Source organism: Panthera pardus, unplaced genomic scaffold, assembly GCF_024362965.1.
Source record: "Panthera pardus isolate Hobbes unplaced genomic scaffold, ASM2436296v1 HiC_scaffold_12, whole genome shotgun sequence".
Classification (NCBI taxonomy): domain Eukaryota; kingdom Metazoa; phylum Chordata; class Mammalia; order Carnivora; family Felidae; genus Panthera; species Panthera pardus.
Genome location: NW_026526677.1, coordinates 63,961,946 through 63,983,226, shown reverse-complemented (window position 1 = coordinate 63,983,226; position 21,281 = coordinate 63,961,946). Strand labels below are relative to the sequence as shown.

The window sequence follows — 21,281 nt, the reverse complement described above, 5'->3', positions numbered from 1 at the left end:
AGTTTTTCAACTTTGACTTGCACTTGACACTGCCTTTAATCTGTGAACTATGAAATGCAGAGAAATCTTGTGCGCACTTCTCTCCCCCATCTGCGTGTGGCTGTCAGGCGAGCAGTCAACAGCACTCTGTAACAGAAGTTAATTGGAAGGATCTGGATGTCTCCCGCTCCTTTGGTAATTATCGAAGTCACTCTCCTGGCATGGAAGAGAGCCTCTTGCCTCCACACTATTTGATAAAGAGACTCGTTTTCCTCCTTATATAGTCCCAGAAGCCAAACAAAACTAAGCACTTTCTGTTTGTTTGATAAACCCCAGAATTATTTTAAGGTTGGATACACTAAGCTTTAGGTTCAATTCAATTCAATTCAAGTGCATTTTAAAACCTTTGAGAAGAAGATGTGTCTAATTTGCCTGTTTGTCCCCAGTGCCCAACCCTGTACCTGACATGTAATAAATGTTCAGTAAGTGTTAGGAATTTTTATTATCAATACTATTATTATTAACACCTGTCTCTAGTTCCTGTTACATACAAGCCATTAAAATGAGCATTTAAGTGGGAAAATGTTTAACTCTACAGTTGCACACATTTGGGTTGCAATCCTAGCTCTACTATTAACAGCGATGCTATTATAGGTGAACTATTTCATCTCACCCAACATCACTTTCCTCTCTAACACTGTTGGAATTATATATAATGCAGAAGGTTTTATCTATTAAATGAGTTAAAACTGTTACAGTGCGTAGTACACTGACTGGCATACAATAAGTGTTTAATAAATACTAGTTTTCTTCCCTCATTTCTTGAGTCACTTGTTCCACCCATGACTGGTATTTTGCTTCAGATCTTTGACTTTGACATTATTAATTTAGGACCAGAGAAGTTCTATTTTCTGTCTTTGCCCTCTATCACTCCCAATTCCAATATCTTTTCTATTTGTCTCATTTTAGGTAAAAGACATCTTTTAAACAGGGCTTCAAAAACTCAAACAAGATTTTTATTGTGATTTTTATTATTTTTATTATTTTTATTCTTATGTGGCAACCACTATGGCATGCATTGGAAATATAGGAATGAGTACAACATGATGCCTTCCCTTAGGGAATTTGCAGCCTTGTCAAGGAGACAGGGATAGACAGACATACCCAATTCAAATACAGTATGAGCAGTTTTCAGCGAGAGAGATTCTTAAAATCAAAGTGGTATGTGAGAACTGTCAATGCCTCTTGTTAGGAAGCAGGTGAATTGCATTGATGAAAGATTCAGGTAGGAGGATCCCTGTAAAGTGGGCTTTGAAGGACGATCCAGCATTTTCTGGACAGGGAATGGGCGAAAGATCATTCTACAGAGAGGGGACAGCATGTGCAAAACTACACAGTGATGCATGTGATAGGAGATGAAAATATGTATTTACTGACACTGGTTACATGCTATATTATACATGTCTACAATTAAAGAGTATCATTCATGAGCTATGCTACAGAGTCAGATGTTTTCAGACAGGTAACTGGTGGTGGTGTAGAAGGTAAGTTGCAAATATTCCATACCACTTCTGAGGATGGAGTAAGGATGTAGCTGCCTCAGTGGGGATTAAGCTTCAGAAATGGCATTTCATCAGGCTTAGTGGTTACCTGCTGAACTGCAACACCTTGAGCATTAGTTCCAGTCTGTAACCAGGGGCCACAGAAGGGCCAGACTGATTTTTTTAAAACTAATCGAGAGGCAGATGATGCACAGGGAGAGCTTTTTTTAGTCACTGATCATGTGACTCATGGAAGGTCAGAAGGGAGAGAGACTGAAGGCAGGTGGGAGGCTGAGTAGGGACCTGGGATAACTGTCTAGATGATGAGTTCCTTCACTAGGACAGTGACAATGGTAATGGAGGAGGAGTATGAATAGTTTAGGAACATTTGCATGCAGCTTCAGGAAGCCGGCGGACATTGAATACAGAAAGTGAGTGAAGCAGATAATTTGTATACTTTAGTGACAGATGGCATGATAATGTGGAATCAAAAGGAACTGTCGTTTGAGTTTCTTAGCCCTAACTTGTTCTATAAAAAGAGGATTTGTATTTAAACAAATGATTAGACTTGTCTGTAGAAATGTAAGGAGTAACATAATTCATGAACCTATTTTTTCTAGTGTCTGTACTTTACTGCTACTTTAAAAAAATGAAATTGGAACTCAAAGCTAATAATTTGATAAATTCAGAAAGCTAGTAATAGTCCATAATGATTTTATATGGCATGATAAAGGATGACTACTGCCTTCTAAATCATATTTTCACTGAAATGGAAAAACACTGAAAAAAAATCACAAAAACATGATTTATAATGTAGATCAAACTCCCCTAATTTTCCATAGAATTCATTTAGTGTTACTTTCTCATAAACGTTAATAAACTCACACAGTAGTGCTTATTGATTCACCATTGTAAATCCCAGCTGTTGCCAAACTTCACAAATTGACCTCAACAGTCCATAGTCCTAACCTTAGACAGGGGAAAGCATTTGGCTGAATAGAGTTAAATGAACAAAGTACTGTACCTGGGGCTAAAGGGTGGTGAAGATAAATTCACTGCAAGGCAGGAGCCAAATATATAATGGATTTTGAGCTTTGAAGATCCAATTCTATACACATTCTTATTATTCTGCAAAGTGTTTCTAAAGTGCTTTATTAAAGCAATCAACAAATACATATTTTGTACTTGCTGCTTACAGAGACTTTTGATAACCTAAAATGCATACTTCTGTGGTCGGTTTTGCCCTTAGAGTACAGAACCAGCTCTTCCTTAGTGTTTACGCCATTTATGGTGTACTAAGATGCCTCTTTATCACAGAAATATGACTGTCTGTAGCAAGAATCCTTGTTTTATTTTTATTTCCACTTTATTGATGAGAAAAAAATGAGCCTCTGAGAGATGAAGTGAATTAATTGTCAAGGTCACCAGGGTTTGAACGTAGGTTGATAGATAGTAAGTTTCTTTCCCTCTCCATTATATTATTTAGTCTCACATCCTTTACTATTCACAGGGTCTCTTTTCCTTTCCTTTCCTTTCCTTTCCTTTCCTTTCCTTTCCTTTCCTTTCCTTTCCTTTCCTTTAAAAGGAGCTGTTTCATGCAACTTGCATTTTTATAATCCTTAATTCTTTTCTGTGTAACCGTTTTATCCCAAAACATTGTTAAATAATGAAGAAGTACAATAGATTTAAAGTAATAATATTGAATTTTTTTTAATTGGACTTTTTAATTGAGATATAGTTGCCATACAATGTGCTATTAGTTTTAGACCTCAAATGTCATGTTAGATCCAGGAATACAGCATAATGCATCATCAGTGTATACGCTCTTCAGTGTTCACCGCCTTAAGTGTAGTTACCATCCGTCACCATACAGCGCTATTTCAATATTATTGACTATATTCCCTATGCTGTACTTTTCATCTCATGACTTATTTATTTTATAACTGGAAATTGTTCCTTTTAATGCCCTTCACCTATTTGGCTCATCCCCTACCACCCTCCTCTTTGGCAACCACCAGTTCTCTGTACTTACGAGTCTGTTTCTGTTAGGTTTTTTTTATTTGTTCCATTTGTTTTGTTTTGTCTTGTTTTTGTTTTTATATTCTGCGTTTAAATCATATATTATTTATCTTCCTTTGTATGACTTACTTCACTTACTATGATACCCTTTAGGTCCAACCATGTTGTCATAAATGGTTGTCATAAATGGCAAGATGTCATTCTTTTTTTATGGTTGAGTAATATTTCATTGTGTTTGTGTGTGTATACACACTTGCTGTATATATATTGCCACAGCTTCTTTATCCATTTAACTAATTAGGGACAGTTAGGTTGCTTCCATAATTTGGCTATTTTAAATGATGCTGCAATAAACATAGGACTGCATATATCTTTTCAAATTAGTATTTTTGTTTTCTTTGGGTAAATTCTCAGCAGTGGAATTACTGGATCATATAGTAGTTCTATTTTTAATTTTTGAGGAACCTCCACCTTATACTCCACAGTGGCTATGCCAATTTACATTCCCACCAGTGCATGAGAGTTCCCTTTGCTTCACATCCTCACCAATACATGTTATTTCTTGTCATTTTGATATTAGCCATTCTGACTGGTGTGAAGTGATAACTCATTGTGGTTTTGATTTGCATTTCCCTGATGAGTGATATTGAACATCTTTTCATGTGTCTGTTGCCCATCTGTATGTCTTCTTTGGAAAAACATGTTTGTTAAGGTCCTCTGCCCATTTTTAATCAGATGATAAAGATGATGATGATGATGATGATGATTTTGGTGTTGAGGTGTATGAATTATTTGTATATTTTGGATATTAACCTTTTGTTGGATATATCATTTGAAAATTGAGTTGAACAACTTTGGGTATACATTTTAAGACAAATAGATTTTCATTTTTAATGTGTCCATACTAGTAGCTTTTTAAATGTGTTCTCATGGTCAGATGTTGTTTTTCTAAGCCTGCATTCCTGGCATAAGTCCAGGGTGGAGATAATTGTGCATATTTTGTATTCTGTTTTCATCAGCGCTGTCTATTGTCCCTTTATGATTATAGTACTACAAGTAAATTTTTAATTTTTTTAAATTTTTTAATCTTTTTAATTTTTTACTTTACTTTTTTTAGAGAGAAGCATGAGTGGGGGAGAGGAACAAAGAGAGAGAGAGAGAGAGAGAGAGAGAGAGAGAGAGAGAGAGAGAGAGAGAGAGAGAGGAGAGAGAGAGAGAGAGAGAGAGAGAGAGAGAGAGAGGGAATCTTAAGCAGATGCCATACTCAGCACAGAGCCCAATGAGGGGCTCGACCCCATGATCCTGGGGTCATGACCTAAGCTGAAATCAAGAGTTGGACACTCTACCAACTGAGCCACCCAGGCACCCCCAGGAAAGTTATATTTTATTACTAAATGTGTGATATTTTTGCAAATTACTTAATCTTTCCGGATTTGGTGTCCTCTTTCATTAAATGGGGATAATAATCAAATATCGTGGGGGTGAGGTGAGGATTAAGTGAACCAGTGATCTAGATGAATAGATGGATAGGTAGATAAGTAGGTAGGTAGGTAGAAAGATAGAATTGAGAGCAGTACTCAGTAAGTGAAGTGTAAGTCTAAGGAAAATAGAGTTGACTATTCAACAACATGAGGCTTGAGGGCACCAATTCCCCTGCATAGTCAGAAATTCACATAGAACTTTTGACACCCTAAAAACTTAACTACTAATAGTAAGAACCTCAAGAGATCACTTTTTATTTCAGTACACAGTTTACTGGAGACAAGAACTGCCCATGCAGAGATGATTAGAGTCACACAGCATTTTAAGCAAATACTTGGCAACACTTAGGCTCACCACAATGGCAACAAGAGGTGGCTACAAAATTATTACAGTAGTAAGGTGTCTGCTATAGTTAATTTTATGCAGTTATGATTTAATAGTGCATCTTTACATTTGTTTCCATTTCTTTCAACTGTGAATTATGCCCTGTACAATCTGTGTTTATATGCACAAGTTTTGATAGATTTTAACTTTTTGTAATAGATTTGTGTATATCTTATAGGGTAAATGATAAAGTAGACTGGTATCAACATATATGCATTCATGAAATATGCAACTTTAAAAAAATAATGTTTATTTTTGAGAGAGACAGAGACACAGAGAGAGAGAGAGAGAGAGAGAGAGAGAGGGAGCATGAGTGGGGGAGGGGCAGAGAGAGAGGGAGACACAGCATCCGAAGCTGGCTCCAGGCTCTGAGCTGTCAGCACAGAGCCTGACGCAGGGCTCAAACTCATGAACCACAAGATGGTGACCTGAGCCAAAGTTGGACGCTTAACCGACTGAGCCACCCAGGTGCCCCGGCATACCCAACTTTTTAAAATTTATTTTTTTTAATTTCTAGGCTTTGTGGCTTGTCTGCTAGTTTTTTCAAATCCAAAAAATTTTCCAATATATTTATTGAAAAAAAATCAGCATATAGGTGGGCTCACACAGTTCAAACCAGTGTCGCTCAAGGGTCATTTGTACAAGATGTGTATTTAGTAAAGTTAACATTTATTTAGCACTTTTTATATGCAGGGCCTATTCCATGTGTTTATCTGTACAATCATATGTTAATATCCATTATATTATGAGACACCTGTCTTATTATTTTTACTTTACTGAAGATAAGAGGGAGATTTAGATTAGATACGTAGTTTGCTGAAGGCCCCACAAGTATCAGATGAATGGAGCCAAGATTTAAATTCATATCTTACTGACTTTAAAACCCATGATTGTAAGCCATACTTTATGGTATATTTTTAAATTTACTTCCATTTGTTAAGTTGTATGTAAATAACCTACTATTTGATGTATAGATGCTGGTTTATGGAGAAAGCACATATGAACTAAAGTGGTGTAATTAAATATCAAAATGTCAAGAGCCTAGGAGTAGCTAAAGATTGAACATTCTAATATAGACTGTTATAATCAATCATAGTTCATAAAATAAAGTGCTAAGGACCACATTTTGTCTCTTTTCATACTTCCTTTGAATGACTATTATGAGATACAGTTGTAGTTTTAGTACAGGACTGAGTTGAGATGAGATTGAAAAAAGATATGGGAAGTTCTCCAGTCTAAATAAGTGTCTTGTCAAGTTTAAGCATTTGTAGCATGTTTGATCATCCTGGTCCCCAAATATTTGGAGCCTCATAAGATCAATGAAGTTCCCAAGTTTTGTGGACAAATTAGTATTCATTTTCCCTTGCTTTCCCATGAACTATAGACACCACAGCTAGTTAGTGCCAACAATTTATAAATCAAGGCTAGCATTAAAGTTGTGTTTGTCAATTTTGGGGTATGAAATGATTGATGGTATGTAGAATTGAAATGGTGTAGTGGAAAGAAAGATGGGATTAATCTTCCTGCTTTGTCATACAGTACCTTTGTGATTCCAGACAAGCTACTGTGTCTTTTTGTCTCACTTTGCATGAGATTTAAGGTCAGAAAGCCCTAGATTCAAATCTTGTCTCTGTTCCTTAATAGCTTTTTGACCTTAGGCAAGGCCTTTTACTTGTTTAAATCTCAGTTATATATTTAGTAAAAGAAATTTCCTGTGAATACTTGCTTCATGGGGTTGTGAGGATTAAGTTAGGATAATATATGTAAAACATTTGGATGTCTGCATTGAACATAACAAGCATTTAATAAATGTAAGCATTACTGAACATGTATATCACATTTTTCCTATCATTTGTATTTTATCCCCATGTGTTAGACACTGTTGTAGTGCCTGGATGTAAAATTTATATACAAGCATACCTTGGACATATTGCTGGTTCAGTTCTAGATCACTGCGATAAGATGAATCTTATAATTAAGTGAGTCAAAAATATTTATTTGTTTTTACAGTACAAATAAAAATTATGTTCAAACTATAGCAGAGTCTATTAATTGTGCAATAGCATTGTATCTGCAAAATCAACATACATACCTTAATTAAAAATGCTTCATTACTAGAAAATGCAAACTGTCATCTGACCTTTTGGCGAGTCATAATCTTTTTTGCTAGTAGAGAGTCTTGCTTTGATGTTGATGGTTGCTGACTGGTCAGGTAGTTGCTTAAGGTTAGGGTGGCATATTACCCCTACTGTGGGTAGAACTACTTTTACAGTTAGAGTCAATCCTCTCAAACTCTGCTGCTGCTTTATCAACTAATTTTATGTAATATTCTAAATCTTTGTTGTCATTTCAACAGTCTTCATGGCATCTTCACCAGGAGTAGATTCCATCTCAAGAAAGCACTTTCTTTGCTCATCCATGGGGAACAACTCCTCATCTGTTCAAGTTTTATCATGAGATGTTAGCAATTCAGTCACATCGTTAGGCTCCACTTGTAATTCCAGTTCTCTTGTAATTTCCACCACATCTACAGTTATTTCCTCCACTGCAGTCTTGAATTCCTCAAAGTCCCTCATGAGGGCTGGAACCAACTTCTTCCAAACTGCTGTTCATGTTGATATTTAACTTCTTCCCAATAATCATGAATGTTATCATGGCATCTAGAATGGTAAATTCTTTCCAGAAGCTTTTCAATTTACTTTGCTCAGGTACATCAAGAAACATTACTATGTATGGCAGCTATAGCCTTATGAAGTATATTTCTTAAATATTAAGGCTTTAAAGTCAGAATTACTCCTTGATTCATGGGCTGCAGAATGGGCATTATATTAGCAGGCATAAAAAAATGATCTCATTGTACATGGCCCTCACCTCTTGGGCGACCACATGCATTGTCGATGAGCAATAATATTTTGAAAGGGATCTTTTTTTTTTTTTTTTTGAGTGGTAGGTCTTAACAATGGGATTTAAATAAGTAGGAAATTGTGTTCTAAACAGATATGCTGTCGTCTAGGCTTTGTCATTCCATTTACAGAGCTTCGGCAGTGTAGATTTAGCTTAATTCTTTAGGGCCCTAGGATTTTCCAACTGGTGAGTGAGCACTGGCTTCAACTTTTAAGTCATCAGCTGTATTAGCCCCTAACACAAGACGTATGCTGTCCTTTAAAGCTTTGAAGGCGGATGTTGACTCCTCTTCTCTAGCTATAAAAGTTCTAGACAGCATCTTTTTCCTCCAAAAAGCAGTTATATCTACATTGAAAATGCGTTGTTGAGTGTCGCCACCTTCATAAATTATCTTGCCTAGATATGGATAACTTGCTGCAGCTTCTGCATCCGCACTTGCTGCCTCACTTTGCACATTCATGGTATGGAGATGGCTTCTTTCCTTAAACCTCTTGAACCCGCCTCTGCTAGCTTCAAACTTTTCTTCCGCAGCTTCCTCACCTCTCTCAGCCTTCACAAAATGGAAAGAGTTAGGGCCTTGTTCTGGGGGATCAGGCTTTGGCTTAAGGTAACGTGGCTGGCTTGACCTTCTATCCAGACCACTAAAATGTTCTCTGTATCAGCAGTAAAGATAAAGATAAGCTGTTTTGCTTTACCATTCATGTGTTCACTGGCATAGCACTTCTAATTTCCTTCAAGGACTTTTCCCTTGCATTCACATCTTGGCTGACTGCCGTGTGTGAGAGACCTAACTTTTGGCTTATTTTGGCTTTCAGCATGCCTTCCACACTAAAAGTTTAATCATTTGTAGCTTTTTAAAATATTTTTTAATGTCTGTTTATTTTTGAGAGAGACAGTGTGTGTGTGCAAGGTGGGGAAGGGGCAGGAAAAGAGAGAGACAGGATCTGAAGCAGGCTCTGTGCTGATCGTGGCAAGCCTGATGAGGGGCTGGAACTCCAAGCCATGAGGTCATAACCTGAGGTGAAGTCAGATGCTTAACCGACTGAGCCATCCAAGGGCCCCTCGAGCTTTTGATTTAAAGTGACATATGTTAGATTCTTTCTTCCTTTGACTTGAACACTTAAGAGGTCATTATGGGGTTATTAATTGGCCTAAATTTCAACATGTGCTATCTCAGAGAATAGAAAGGTCCAAGGAGAGGGAAAAAGAAGCAGAGGAACCGGCTGGTGGAGCAGTCAGAACACACCCAACACATAGTTACGTTTGCTGGCTTTTATGGGCACTGTTTGTGGAGCCCCAACACAACCATAATAGTAACATCAAAAATCAGCAATCACAGGGGCGCCTGAGTGACTCAGCCTGTTAAGCGTCCGAGTTGGGCTTAGGTCATGATCTCACAGTTTGTGAGTTCGAGCCCCGCGTTGGGCTCTGTGCTGACAGCTCAGAGCCTGGAGCCTGCTTCGGATTCTGTGTCTCCCTCTCTCTCTGCCCCTTCCCCACTCATGCTCTGTCTCTCTCTCTCTCTCAAAAATAAATAAACATTAAAAAAAAATTAGAATAGGGGCGCCTGGGTGGCCCAGTCACTTAAGCGTCCAACTTCAACTCAGGTCACAACCTCGCGGTCCGTGAGTTCGAGCCCCGCGTCGGGCTCTGTGCTGACAGCTCAGAGCCTGGAGCCTGCTTCGGATTCTGTGCCTCCCTCTCTGCCCCTTCCCCGCTCATGCTCTCTCTCTCTCTCTCTCAAAAATAAACATTAAAAATCAGTGATCACAGATCATAACAACTGCATTAATAATGAGAAAGTTTGAAATATTGCAGGAATTACCAAAATGTGATACAGAGACACAAAGTATACAAATGTTGTTTAAAAAATGGTGCTGACAGACTTGCTCAATGCGGATTTGCTACAAATCTTCACTGTTTATAAAAAGGTAATGTCTGCTATTGAAAACCATGGTAAGGATTAAATTAAATAATGCACATAGACTGATGAAAAAGGGCCTGACATTTAATAGATCCTCAATAAATATTAGAACCTGAGATATAATGGTATGTAATTAAGCCAGACACCCACACAGGCATAATGTGAATTAGCAGCAGTGAGTTAGAAGAACTTTTCTATTCATTCATTCTTTAATTCAGTTAATTCATTCAACAATCTTTACACCAGTTCCATGCCTGGAAAGGATCTTATGTAACAAGGAGAAAGCAAAGGTTAATAAGTCTGGGTTTCTTCCCTATAGATTGTCTTTATTCTGAGATCCGGGTGTCTGTTGATAAATTTCAGAGTCCATGAATTCTTGAAAAGAATATACAAAAATAAGTATTTTTATTTTCCAGGAAGAATATCTGTCACTTTCATCAGCCTTTTTGAGGGCATCCCAGGAGATCTCAATACAGAAAAAAGGGTGGACCCTGATCCATAATTATAGCTTTGGCAGCGTTTGTGATCCCCAGTTGCCTGGAATTTGATTTCTGGGATAACTGGATTCAATTTCTAGATTCATCCCTGGTTTCTCTGTAACTTAACTTAAACCTCAGTTTCCACATGTATAAAACTGGAATAGTAATACCTACCTCTCAGACTTGTGTCAATACTGCGTATCAAAAAGAATCTCAGTAGGGGCGCCTGGGTGGCTCAGTCAGTTAAGCACCTGACTCTTGGTTTCGGCTCAGGTCATGATCTCACGGTTCATGAGTTCAAGCCCCACATCGGGGTCTCTGCTGTCAGCACAGAGCCCGCTTTGGATCCTCTGTCCCCCTCTCTCTCTGCCCCTCCCCTGCTCGCTCTCTCTCTCTCTCTCTCTCTCTCAAAAATAAATAAACATTAAAAAAAAAAAAAGAATCTCAGCATCTGGCACTTCACAGGTATTCACAAGGAGTGGTTCCTTTCACATTGGTGTCTGCCTCAGACCAGAAGGATACCTTCCTCATCCATCACAGCTTATTGATTGATTGTCAGTGATCAGAATTCTATGCTTCAGAGAATAGTCACAATATGAAAGTGATATAAAGGTCAAAACTTAACACCACTGATGATCGCTAAAACAAAATCTTGGCTCACACTCCTGGTCTCCCTATCATAATCCATATATATCAGCTCATCCACCTCATATTGTACCTGCTGTTACCTGTCACTTTAGATGTAATTTCTGTCTCAGTTGCGTGACATTGTGATTCAGATTTCCCCAGTTATTATAGAAACTAACTTCCATGTACACACTAAGGTGTGATAAGTGACACAAGTGCACATTTATCCTTCAGATGTTGCTCACAGTGAGAGGACACTGCGGAACTTTAAGTTACACAGCATCATAGAGTGAAGATTTTATGGGAAGAAAAGGGGCTGCTGAAAGCCACAGAACCATATACAAATGCTGATAGATAAAAATAAAGTGGTAGTGATACCATGGTGGAGGGATGTTTTATAGAATAATCTAATGCCCCTACAAGAAAATAGGGTAATCATTTGGAAAAAAAATATTGAGTCATTATTACAATATGGCAAAAATAACAATACATGTCTTCCTATTAATATTTCTGATCTTTCCAGCTATGGCACAAATTTTGTCTCCTTTCAGTGAAAATGTGTAACAGCCACTGGCATTCATGTCATTGAGCCAATGTCATGAAAGCTCAGAGCATCGTTTCAGCCTAGGGATCCAAAGTGGTCATTGAAGAATGCTGAACTCTGTGCCTGAGTTCTCCTGGTGGCCAAAATCTGGCCTCTCAAGTGCCAGAACCTGGCATAAATATATGGCAATAAGTAGAAGATTTTCATTAATAGATTACTTTTTTTACAAGCAAAATATTTTGAAAATAATTTGACATTTTACAGTTCATTTTAGAATATTAGTGATAATATTTTTCTGTGACAAGTGATATTTCCATTTATCACTGGTAAAATGTAAATACCTTACCATTATATGTGCACATATGCCCATAAAATGTAAATATATTTGTATTAGGGACCTAGTTAATATATGGAGACACAATGATGAAGAAACATGTCATGAGATCTACCTTCAGTAAGCTTCTGCTCTGTTGAAGAAATCAAACTTGAAAACAGTTAGTGTTGGAGTGGTGGTAGGAGTGGTAATGGGATGGGATATCCATGACAATATGAGATCACATAAAAGGAACACCAAATGCAGAGTCAGAATTAGGAAAGACTTCTCAAAAGAGGTAACACCAGACTGCCCATAAGGATGAGCAGTGGGGTTTGAAGGAAGACACTAATCCAGACAGATGGCAGTTAGATGCAAAGGACCAGAGACAAGTGGGGCATGTGATATATTCTAGGAAGTGGAAGAACTTCAGTAAGACTAGGGTATAAATCAGCAAGAAGACAGACATTGTTAAGGTATTATAGTAGAAAAGGAAATAGAATAACTTTGAGAAAAGACAAAATTGTACACATGGCTTTTCTGTGTAAACTTCTCTAACCTCTAAGATAAATGCTCACTATTCCCTTACTCCCCATGGGTCCAGAGACCCCTGGGTTGATGTGCCTAGAGAAAAATAATAATTACTGCCTGTTGTTTGCATGGTAGGCAAGGAATAGTCCTTGGTTATTTCTCACAGACCATTAAAGCGAAGTAATCTTCAAAAGCCTTTATATAGGAAGGTTAAAAGACAAAAAAAAAATTGAGTGAAATTTTCATTCTAGTGGAGCAGATAACAAGTAGACAAATAAATGTGTAATATTGTATTAGATATCAATAAAATATGAAGAGAATTAATGCTTGGTGACTTAAATCAAGTGAAAATGCTATAAAATGGGCCCTTAGAATAACAGTTATATAAAACTTCTCTGATTTCTCTTAAACCAAGGAACTTTTTATACAGGATATTAGAATCCTTCTAACTGGATCCAGTAAATCCTAAACATTTATCTACTAATGGTATTTTTTCTTTGTTTTCCTGTCCACTGTTCTTTTTTTTTTTTTTTTTAATGTTTTCATTTATTTTTGAGACAGAGAGAGACAGAGCATGATCAGGGGAAGGGCAGAGAGAGAGGGAGACACAGAACCCGAAGTAGGCTCCAGGCTCTGATCTGTCAGCACAGAGCCTGATGCGGGGCTTGAACTCACCAACTGTGAGATCATGACCTGAGCTGAAGTCAGATGCCTAACCGACTGAGCCACCCAGGCGGCCCTCCTGTCCACTGTTCTATTGCATATTGTAGAATAGATCATATTCCACCTATCTGATACCATGCAGGTAAGAAATTAGTTGGACTCAGGAGGTTGAGAATGAGATAGAAAAGAAACAGGTCTTCTTTGTATCATTTGTAGTATTCCAATAAAAGAAACACTTCTCATTTTCCATTAACTTTATTGTGCCATTAATTATATAAATGTATAAAATGCATGTCATATCACAAGCTAAAGTGGCATGCTGCTGAATTATGGTTAAAAATGGAAACTTCTAAAAAAAGAACTGTAACTAATAGAAAGCGTATGAGCAAAACTAAAAATTAACTTCACTGTTTCTTTCCCAAAGGCAAATCATGAGGAATAAATCTGATCAAAATAAAACTCCACAGCTCACCCATTTGTTTACTAAAGAGACCTCGTTTTTCCTTGATGCACAACTGTTTCCTCTGTTTTAAATGTTACTAAAAGATAATAATTTAATTCATCTCTCAGTTTCCAAAGTAATTTACCTTCTCTAGTATTGTTTCAGGGTTTAGAAGCATGCTTTCTTATCTAAGTTGTGCTTACATGTTAAAATCAAATGACGGAATTATTGCTTATGACTCTTTACATTTCACTTAGCTGCTATAGAATATGATACCTACATATAATGAGGAAGCTTTCTAGTATAATTCAGTTACAGGAGCTAAACAGATTATGTTGTCCCCTGACCATTTATTCTACACTGAATCTTAGAGAGGTTTTAGTTTTGTATTTGTTCTTCAACAGTGTGTATAAAAGATGCACTAAAAGCTGCTGCTTTCTCAACAACATCATGGTCACAGTTAGTTAAATATTTAATGTCACCAAGCACAAGGCAGGGCATGCAATGAGCATGAACTTGACTATGAAACCACTGTAATGGGTTTAGGTCCCTTGGGTCTCCAATGTGCTCTGTACTGATACAGTAAATGAGGGAAAAGCCTCATCAAAATGCAAGTTTAAATAGAAATCTGTCCTGCCACATCCGTTGACAAGATTAATTATAGATCTCTGAACCTGATGTGTTTCTTAATAACTTGCATCCCTTTCCTAGTATGCAGTCAAGCTGCAATATTTATTATAGCCTTGTGTAATTCTGTATAATTCTCTTTTCCAGAGTAACACTTTCCCACATATTTTAGGTCTTAATAACTTAACTGAGTGCCTGATAAAAATCTACATTAGTGATTTGCCATTAGTCCTTGCATTTGTTCATTGAAATTAAGATAATTATTTTATAATAGTAGCGAATTTCTGAAAGAATGCAAGAGCTCTCTCCGTAGGAAAATTCAGCCATTTTCTCTAGTGTATATATCTTCAAATGAAAGGACAAGGCAGTAAATATAGTAAAAATTATTAGAAAGTATTTTGCTTTATGAATTACCCAATCTGCCTTAAAAGAAATGAAAAGAAAAATAATGACTCAAAATGATTTTTTAAAGCTTAAATTATGGTGATAGTAGATCCAGTACACTGTTTGTATTTAAAAAAAAATAGGTTTTTTTAACAAAGGAGTTTAAAACACGAGTTTACAGTGAAACAGACGTGGAACTGAATCAGAGTATCAGTGTTTACTAATTGGGTAAAGTTATTCAGTGTTTGATCTCTAGTTTCTTCACTTATAAAATAGAAAAGTTAAGCCAAATTTTTGGATTTGTTATGATGATTAATTACATAATATGCTACAGAGAAGGTGATTACCACAATGCTTGGTCCATCACAATCACTAAATGTTAGCTTAAAAATAAATAGCTCTTTCTGTCTCTGGCCGCTGGTTCTGTCCACCTGCAGTGGATGGATGGTCGTGCAGAACTGCTCCAGCTTCCTGATCAAGAGGAACAAGCAGACACATAACACAGAACTCAATAACGTGAAGGCTCGTAACTACTTCTGCTAGAGTGGGCTGATTCACCACAAGACTGCGAGTGTGGAGCTGGTGGCTGATGGCAAAGGTGTAGTGGTGGCCGTGAAGGGGACATCTAGACAGCAAAAGCCCGCCACCTCCTCCCTGTGGCCCGTCACCAAAAAGACTGCCCAGGGCACTCTCAGCAGCATCAGGCACATGATCCACAAGAACAAGCCTGAGATGGTGATGAGGGAGCAGGTTGCCCTATCAAGAGCTCCTGAATGCCTACCCCCCAACTCCAAAGCAATAAAGATGTCAGCCACCTAAAAAATAAATAAATACACATAATGCTTCATACAGATTGAATATCTGCCTAGGCTTCCTATTGACCTCATCATCTTAAATTTGAATCCAAGATGTAAGCTTCATAAAAATCTGTACAGTTGACCCTAATGAAGACTCAAATGTCTGTTTTAGTGTGATGCATCCTCATAATGGATTCTTGTGGGGGGGGACATTTATTAATATACTATATGCAATATTCTTTTTTAAAGCATATTTTGAAAGAGAGAGAGAGGGAGGGAGGGGCAGCCAGAGAGAGAACCGCAAGCAGGCTCTGCAACTGTCACCTCAGAGCCTTATGTGGGGCTCAAATTCACAAACTCTGAGACCATAACCTGAGCTGAAGTCAAGAGTCGTAGGCTTAACTAACTGGGTCACACAGGCACCCTAAATATTCTTTGTATTTTTTAATTTTTTTAAATGTTTGTTTATTTTTGAGAGAGACAGAGCATGAGTGGGGGAAGGACAGAGAGAGAGGGCGACAGAGTCTGAAGCAGGCTCCAGGCTCTGAGCTGTCAGCACGGAGCCCAATTGGGGGCTGGAACTCACAGACCAAGAGATCATGAACTAAGCCAAAATCGGGCACTTAACCGAATGAGCAACCCAGGCACCCCAGCGCCTTCAATATTCTTAAACAAGAAGCCACTAAGCTCAAATTTTCCTATTGTCTTTAATACCTGGGCCAATACTCTTAGTTGCCGGGACAAAATAGCTCATTAGCTCTCTCTACATCTGAGCTCACATCACCCCATGATGTGGTCCAAGCTCTTTACAGTCTTCAAGCCTGCACTGCAAAATAGCCTCCCTACCTGCTACTGACTTGACCTACCTCCTTCATTCATGAATCTGTTTTTCTACCTGATCATGCCCAGTATTCTAGTGGTGATGATACAAAATCTTTATCTCCATTTAGGGGTGAACTGTCCAATCGTATCTCAGTTTAGAGAAAGATAGAGTCCAGGGGCTGGATGCCCTCTTGGAAGGCAGATTACAGGGTCACTCCGGAATAGAGGCAAAAACAATATTCAGGGTAGTTGATGAAGAGTATCTTAGACTGAGGTTAAGTTGGGTGGAAGTCAGTAGGAAAGGAGATGGTAAAAAAAAAAAATTAAGGGATAATGCTAGGGAGGCAAAGCTAGTGGATCAGAATCAAGTCAATGAATAATGGGTATGATATTTGTTATTCATTTATTATATTTCTTTAGGGTGGGAACACATTAAAGTAACAATTAGACTGGACAGTAAACAAGCTGGTTGTCATCATAAAAATTCTTAACATTGTCATTAACAACATCATCATCATCATCATCATCATCATCATCATCATCATCATTACCACCACCATCATTAGAGTTCCATTTTCAGAAAAATAGCAAAGTGCATCAGTGTTACATTGAAACAAACAATAGGTTAAAGCAAAACTTGGCTATTATTGTATAATCTGTATTCGGTAAATTATTGATTGATTGTAGATTGATGTTTACTGAGATATAATTCATTTAACATAAAATTAACCATTTTAAAGTGTACAGTTCAGTGGTTTTCATCCTCCCTTCTGTCTGTGTCTTAGCAATCTAATTCACATATTTTTCTTACTACTTGGCCATGTCTTGAAAACGTTGTGGATCTGATTCTTAATCAAGATTTACTAATCTGAGTGTGTTAGTTTCTTACTGTTGGTATAACAAAGTATGACAAATTTCATGGCTTAAAACAACACAAATTTAGTATCTTATTAATAAGGTTGGAGATGTTTCTAAGCTATAATCACAGTGTTAGCCAGGCTGCTTTTCTTCTGGAGGCTTTAGGGGGAATCCATTTCCTTGTCTTTTCAAATTTCCAGAGACTGCACATCTTTTCCTCATGGCCCCTTACTTCATCTTCAAAGCCAGGAGTATAACATCTCTGAATCTCTCTCTTTAAGAGATGGAGAGATGAGAGAATTCTCATCTTTGAATTCCTCTTGCCTCCAGCTTTCACTTATAAGGACCTTTATAGTTACTTTGGGCTTACCCAGATAATCCAGGATAATATCTCCATCTCAAGATCCTTAACTTAATCACATCTATAGAGTCTCCTTTGTTGTGTAAGGGAACATTCATAGGTTCTGGAAATTAAGATGTGGACATCTTTGAAGGAAGGAGTTGTCATTCAGCCAACTACACTGAGATTTAGGTAAATGTGTTATATTGCATGAATATTATTTAAATATGTTTTTTATCGTTTTTTAAATGTTTATATATTTTTGAGAGAGAGAGTGTATGAGGGGCAGGGGCAGAGAGAGAGAGGGAGACAAAGGATCCAAAGCAGACTCCATGCTGACAGCAGAGAGCCCGATGTGGGGCTTGAGGTCAAGAACTGTGAGATCATGACCTGAGCTGAAAGTCAGATGTTTAACTGACTGAGCCACCCACATGCCCCTTGTTTTGTTTTGTTTTGTTTTGTTTTTATGTTTAATGAGTTTCTTTATCTCTATGAAATTTTCCTGAACACTTACTTCTCTGGACTTTATAGCCTATGACATTTGAAAGCCCTTCGTTAAGGAGTCTGTTAATTGCCAGGGAGCTTACACTCTTTTACACTGTGTCAATGTCATCTGCAAGGAATTTCTTTTAGTAACTTCCATAAAATACAACTATCACATTAGTCCGGAGTTTTGCTTGTTTTACTGAAAATTTGGAAGTTTGTGGGCATGACCATCAATTTCATTGATCCCTTCCTTCCATCTCTGACACTCCTTCTGTCCCTATCCCTCTTCTTTTCTCCCTGTCACTCAGATACCCTGGCATCCCCAAATTCTTCTCTGTTTTGCAAAGCAGTTCATTTTTGAACAACTTCAATTGTCAAACTTGAATAACAGCACCAAAGCACTTCAGAGCAGTGCCCCCCCCCCCCCATTGAAGAAGTTTGAGTGTCTGTTGAGGTGGCTGTGTCTATAGCTGACAAAGTGATGTTTCTTCTACTTATAAATATAACACTGATTTATATAAGTGTTGTTATCATAGATAATTGAAAGATGATGCTCAGAATCATTTGGACACATTTTTGGTATGCATGTCTGAATGCTATCTTACATGCTAGTGTTTCTCAGTCATTAGTTTTTTTTAAGTTCACCCAGTTTACCAGGCATTTTGCTAACTACATATCCAATAAAGAACAAAACATAAAGTCTTGATTCCATTGACTCACATTTTTGTTGATCCATGTTAAATTAAGCATTGTTCATCCATATCTTTGGTTTGCTATTGCCTTTGGTGAATTGTCTTATACCTACCCTTGGGTAATGGTCAAGATAAATTGATAGCAGTAGAAGACCTGGGTTTGACACTTTTGTAAAGGGTGTTCATTAACTTAATTCCAGTTTCTATGGAAATAGTCATGTTAAAATTGGAGATTTTTGAAAGATAAAAATTATGTCCTGAATAAGCTTCTTAAAGGAATATTTCAAGCAGAATGAGATCTCATAATTTTCAGCTCCTCTATGCGTTCATAATGTATATATACAGCTCAAAAAGCTTTAAAGTGGCAGGGACTATGTCTCTTTTTCTCTATGCCTGATATATAGTAAGTAATATGAATTAAAGTATTTGTTGGATGATTAAATAAATACATATAGGAATTCATTTAACAGCATAATAACAACTAGCATTTATGATCACTTACTGTGTGCCAGCTGCTGTGCGAAGCTTTGCATATGCATTTGTTATTTTTATTCCTAATATAAGAAAAATAAAACTTAGGGGAATTTAATAACTTCTCCACAATTGTATATCTATCCATAACTTTGCTTTTAGCTATCAGCCTATCTCACCTACTTATCGTACTAAATCATAATTATCTTATAAACTGTTAGGCTTCCTTACTAGACTGTGAACTCCAAGACAGTAATGATTTTTACTTGTATATCTCTGTATCACCAGTGCTAAATTCAGAGCCTAACAAAGAGAATGTGTTCAGTGACTGCTTCTGGATTGAAATCATTGATCTGTAGAGATCTCTGGAGAGCAATGACCCTCACCATAAGGGGTCAGTGGAGAGGACTTGAAGATTAGGAGAACTGTACTCAGATAATTGATGCAAGCTGAGCTATACCCATTTGGTCACCCTTACCTCGCAGGTTTTTTTCCAGTAGATAATGCTAACTACCAAAGAAGTTTCAGGTTGAGGGTTGTCTACACCTGTAATTTTGGTATCAAGTTAAAATAAAAACAAGTTAAGCCAAATTCTGACATACACATATAAATTTATTAAATATAGATATCCATTGGCAATCAAACATAAAACAATTTATTACAACCTATATTTTTATCTCAATGTGGTCAAAATCAATGTGGCCAGAAGTCATGTGGTGCTTTTACTTGTACTGACTACCACCTGGTATGAAACTTCACTTGAGGTGGATGTGAACAGGTAACACATATAGCTGTCGTTGGGCAATTGTGTTCTCCTGCATTATAGTTATAATTAAGTTCTCCTACATTATAAGTTGGATACATGGATCTTTTTAGGGTCAAGCTGTGTCCACTATCTTTGAGGAAATAGTTTACAAGCCTCACTCAATTCTTATATCACGATTCTTACATCTTGTGAAAGGAGAGGGGAGCCTTACCAAAGCATACAAGCAGATCCGCATATCTTAAACATACTAATCAATAAGCCACTAATTTCACCAGTGCAGAAATTTTTTTTACATTCATCAGATTAATTATGAAAGCCTCAGGTGTAGATGGAGATGTACAAAAGAAGCCCTTGTAGTTGCCACCAGTCTTTTTAATATGATGCCAAGTGAACACCCTAGAATGTAGTTTTTAATTAGGGTAACTGAGATTTATATCCAAAACTAATAACATTCATAAAATAAAGCCATTTGTGGTAACTTACATATCTATACACACATATGTATATGTATATAGGTGTATGTGTACATATATGTGTGGATATAGGTTGTGTGTGTGTGTGTGTTTATTGTAATCCCTTTTCTTCCAGGGGACATCTGCTCTCTAGAATTAGGACTAAACATTTGTGACCTAGGGGATTCCTGTAGTTTCTCCAGAAGTAATCCATCTTCTGGGAAGCCTCCATTTTAATCCCATTCACATTTTACTTTTAATTGCATCCTCAGTTAAAAAGTTATTTGTAGAAACTTTGTATAAAAAAGAAACTTTGTATAAAATAATTCAGATTTATGTATTTGATATACTACAATTAGTGGATCTTTTTCATATGATATTTTCTCTCTCAAATAATTTATAAACTCATGCAGATAAAGGATTTTTTTTTTTCATTTTTCATTGCTCATCCATTCATATCACTAATTTTAGTGACATTTAGCTAGGTTTTTTCCATTCTCTCTTTTTCACTTGCATGCCCACAGCTAACTGGGCTCAATACTGTAAATGTTGAATGACTGAAAAACATCCTATCATGAAGCCATCTTTACTAAAGTTTGCAGGTTTCTTTCCCTAATTTCAAAATGCCTTTTTCATTTTAGGTCACTCCAGGTAGCTTGTCTTACAGCATCAGTTCTCTGTTGATTCTCACAGCACGGGGCAAAGAAGAAATCACTGGATCAGGTATGGCTTCCAGTACAAAAAAAGTACTCAC

The 21,281-nt window shown here is 37.2% G+C and overlaps 1 protein-coding gene across 1 annotated transcript in view; it reads left to right on the top strand.

Moving 5' to 3' along the window:
* Window positions 1-21,281, top strand: part of TENM4 (teneurin transmembrane protein 4) — a 2,883,939-nt gene that overhangs the window by 714,673 nt on the left and 2,147,985 nt on the right. The window contains 1 exon segment of the mRNA XM_053900128.1: window positions 21,169-21,250. The gene's annotated coding sequence lies outside the window, so the exon portion shown is untranslated.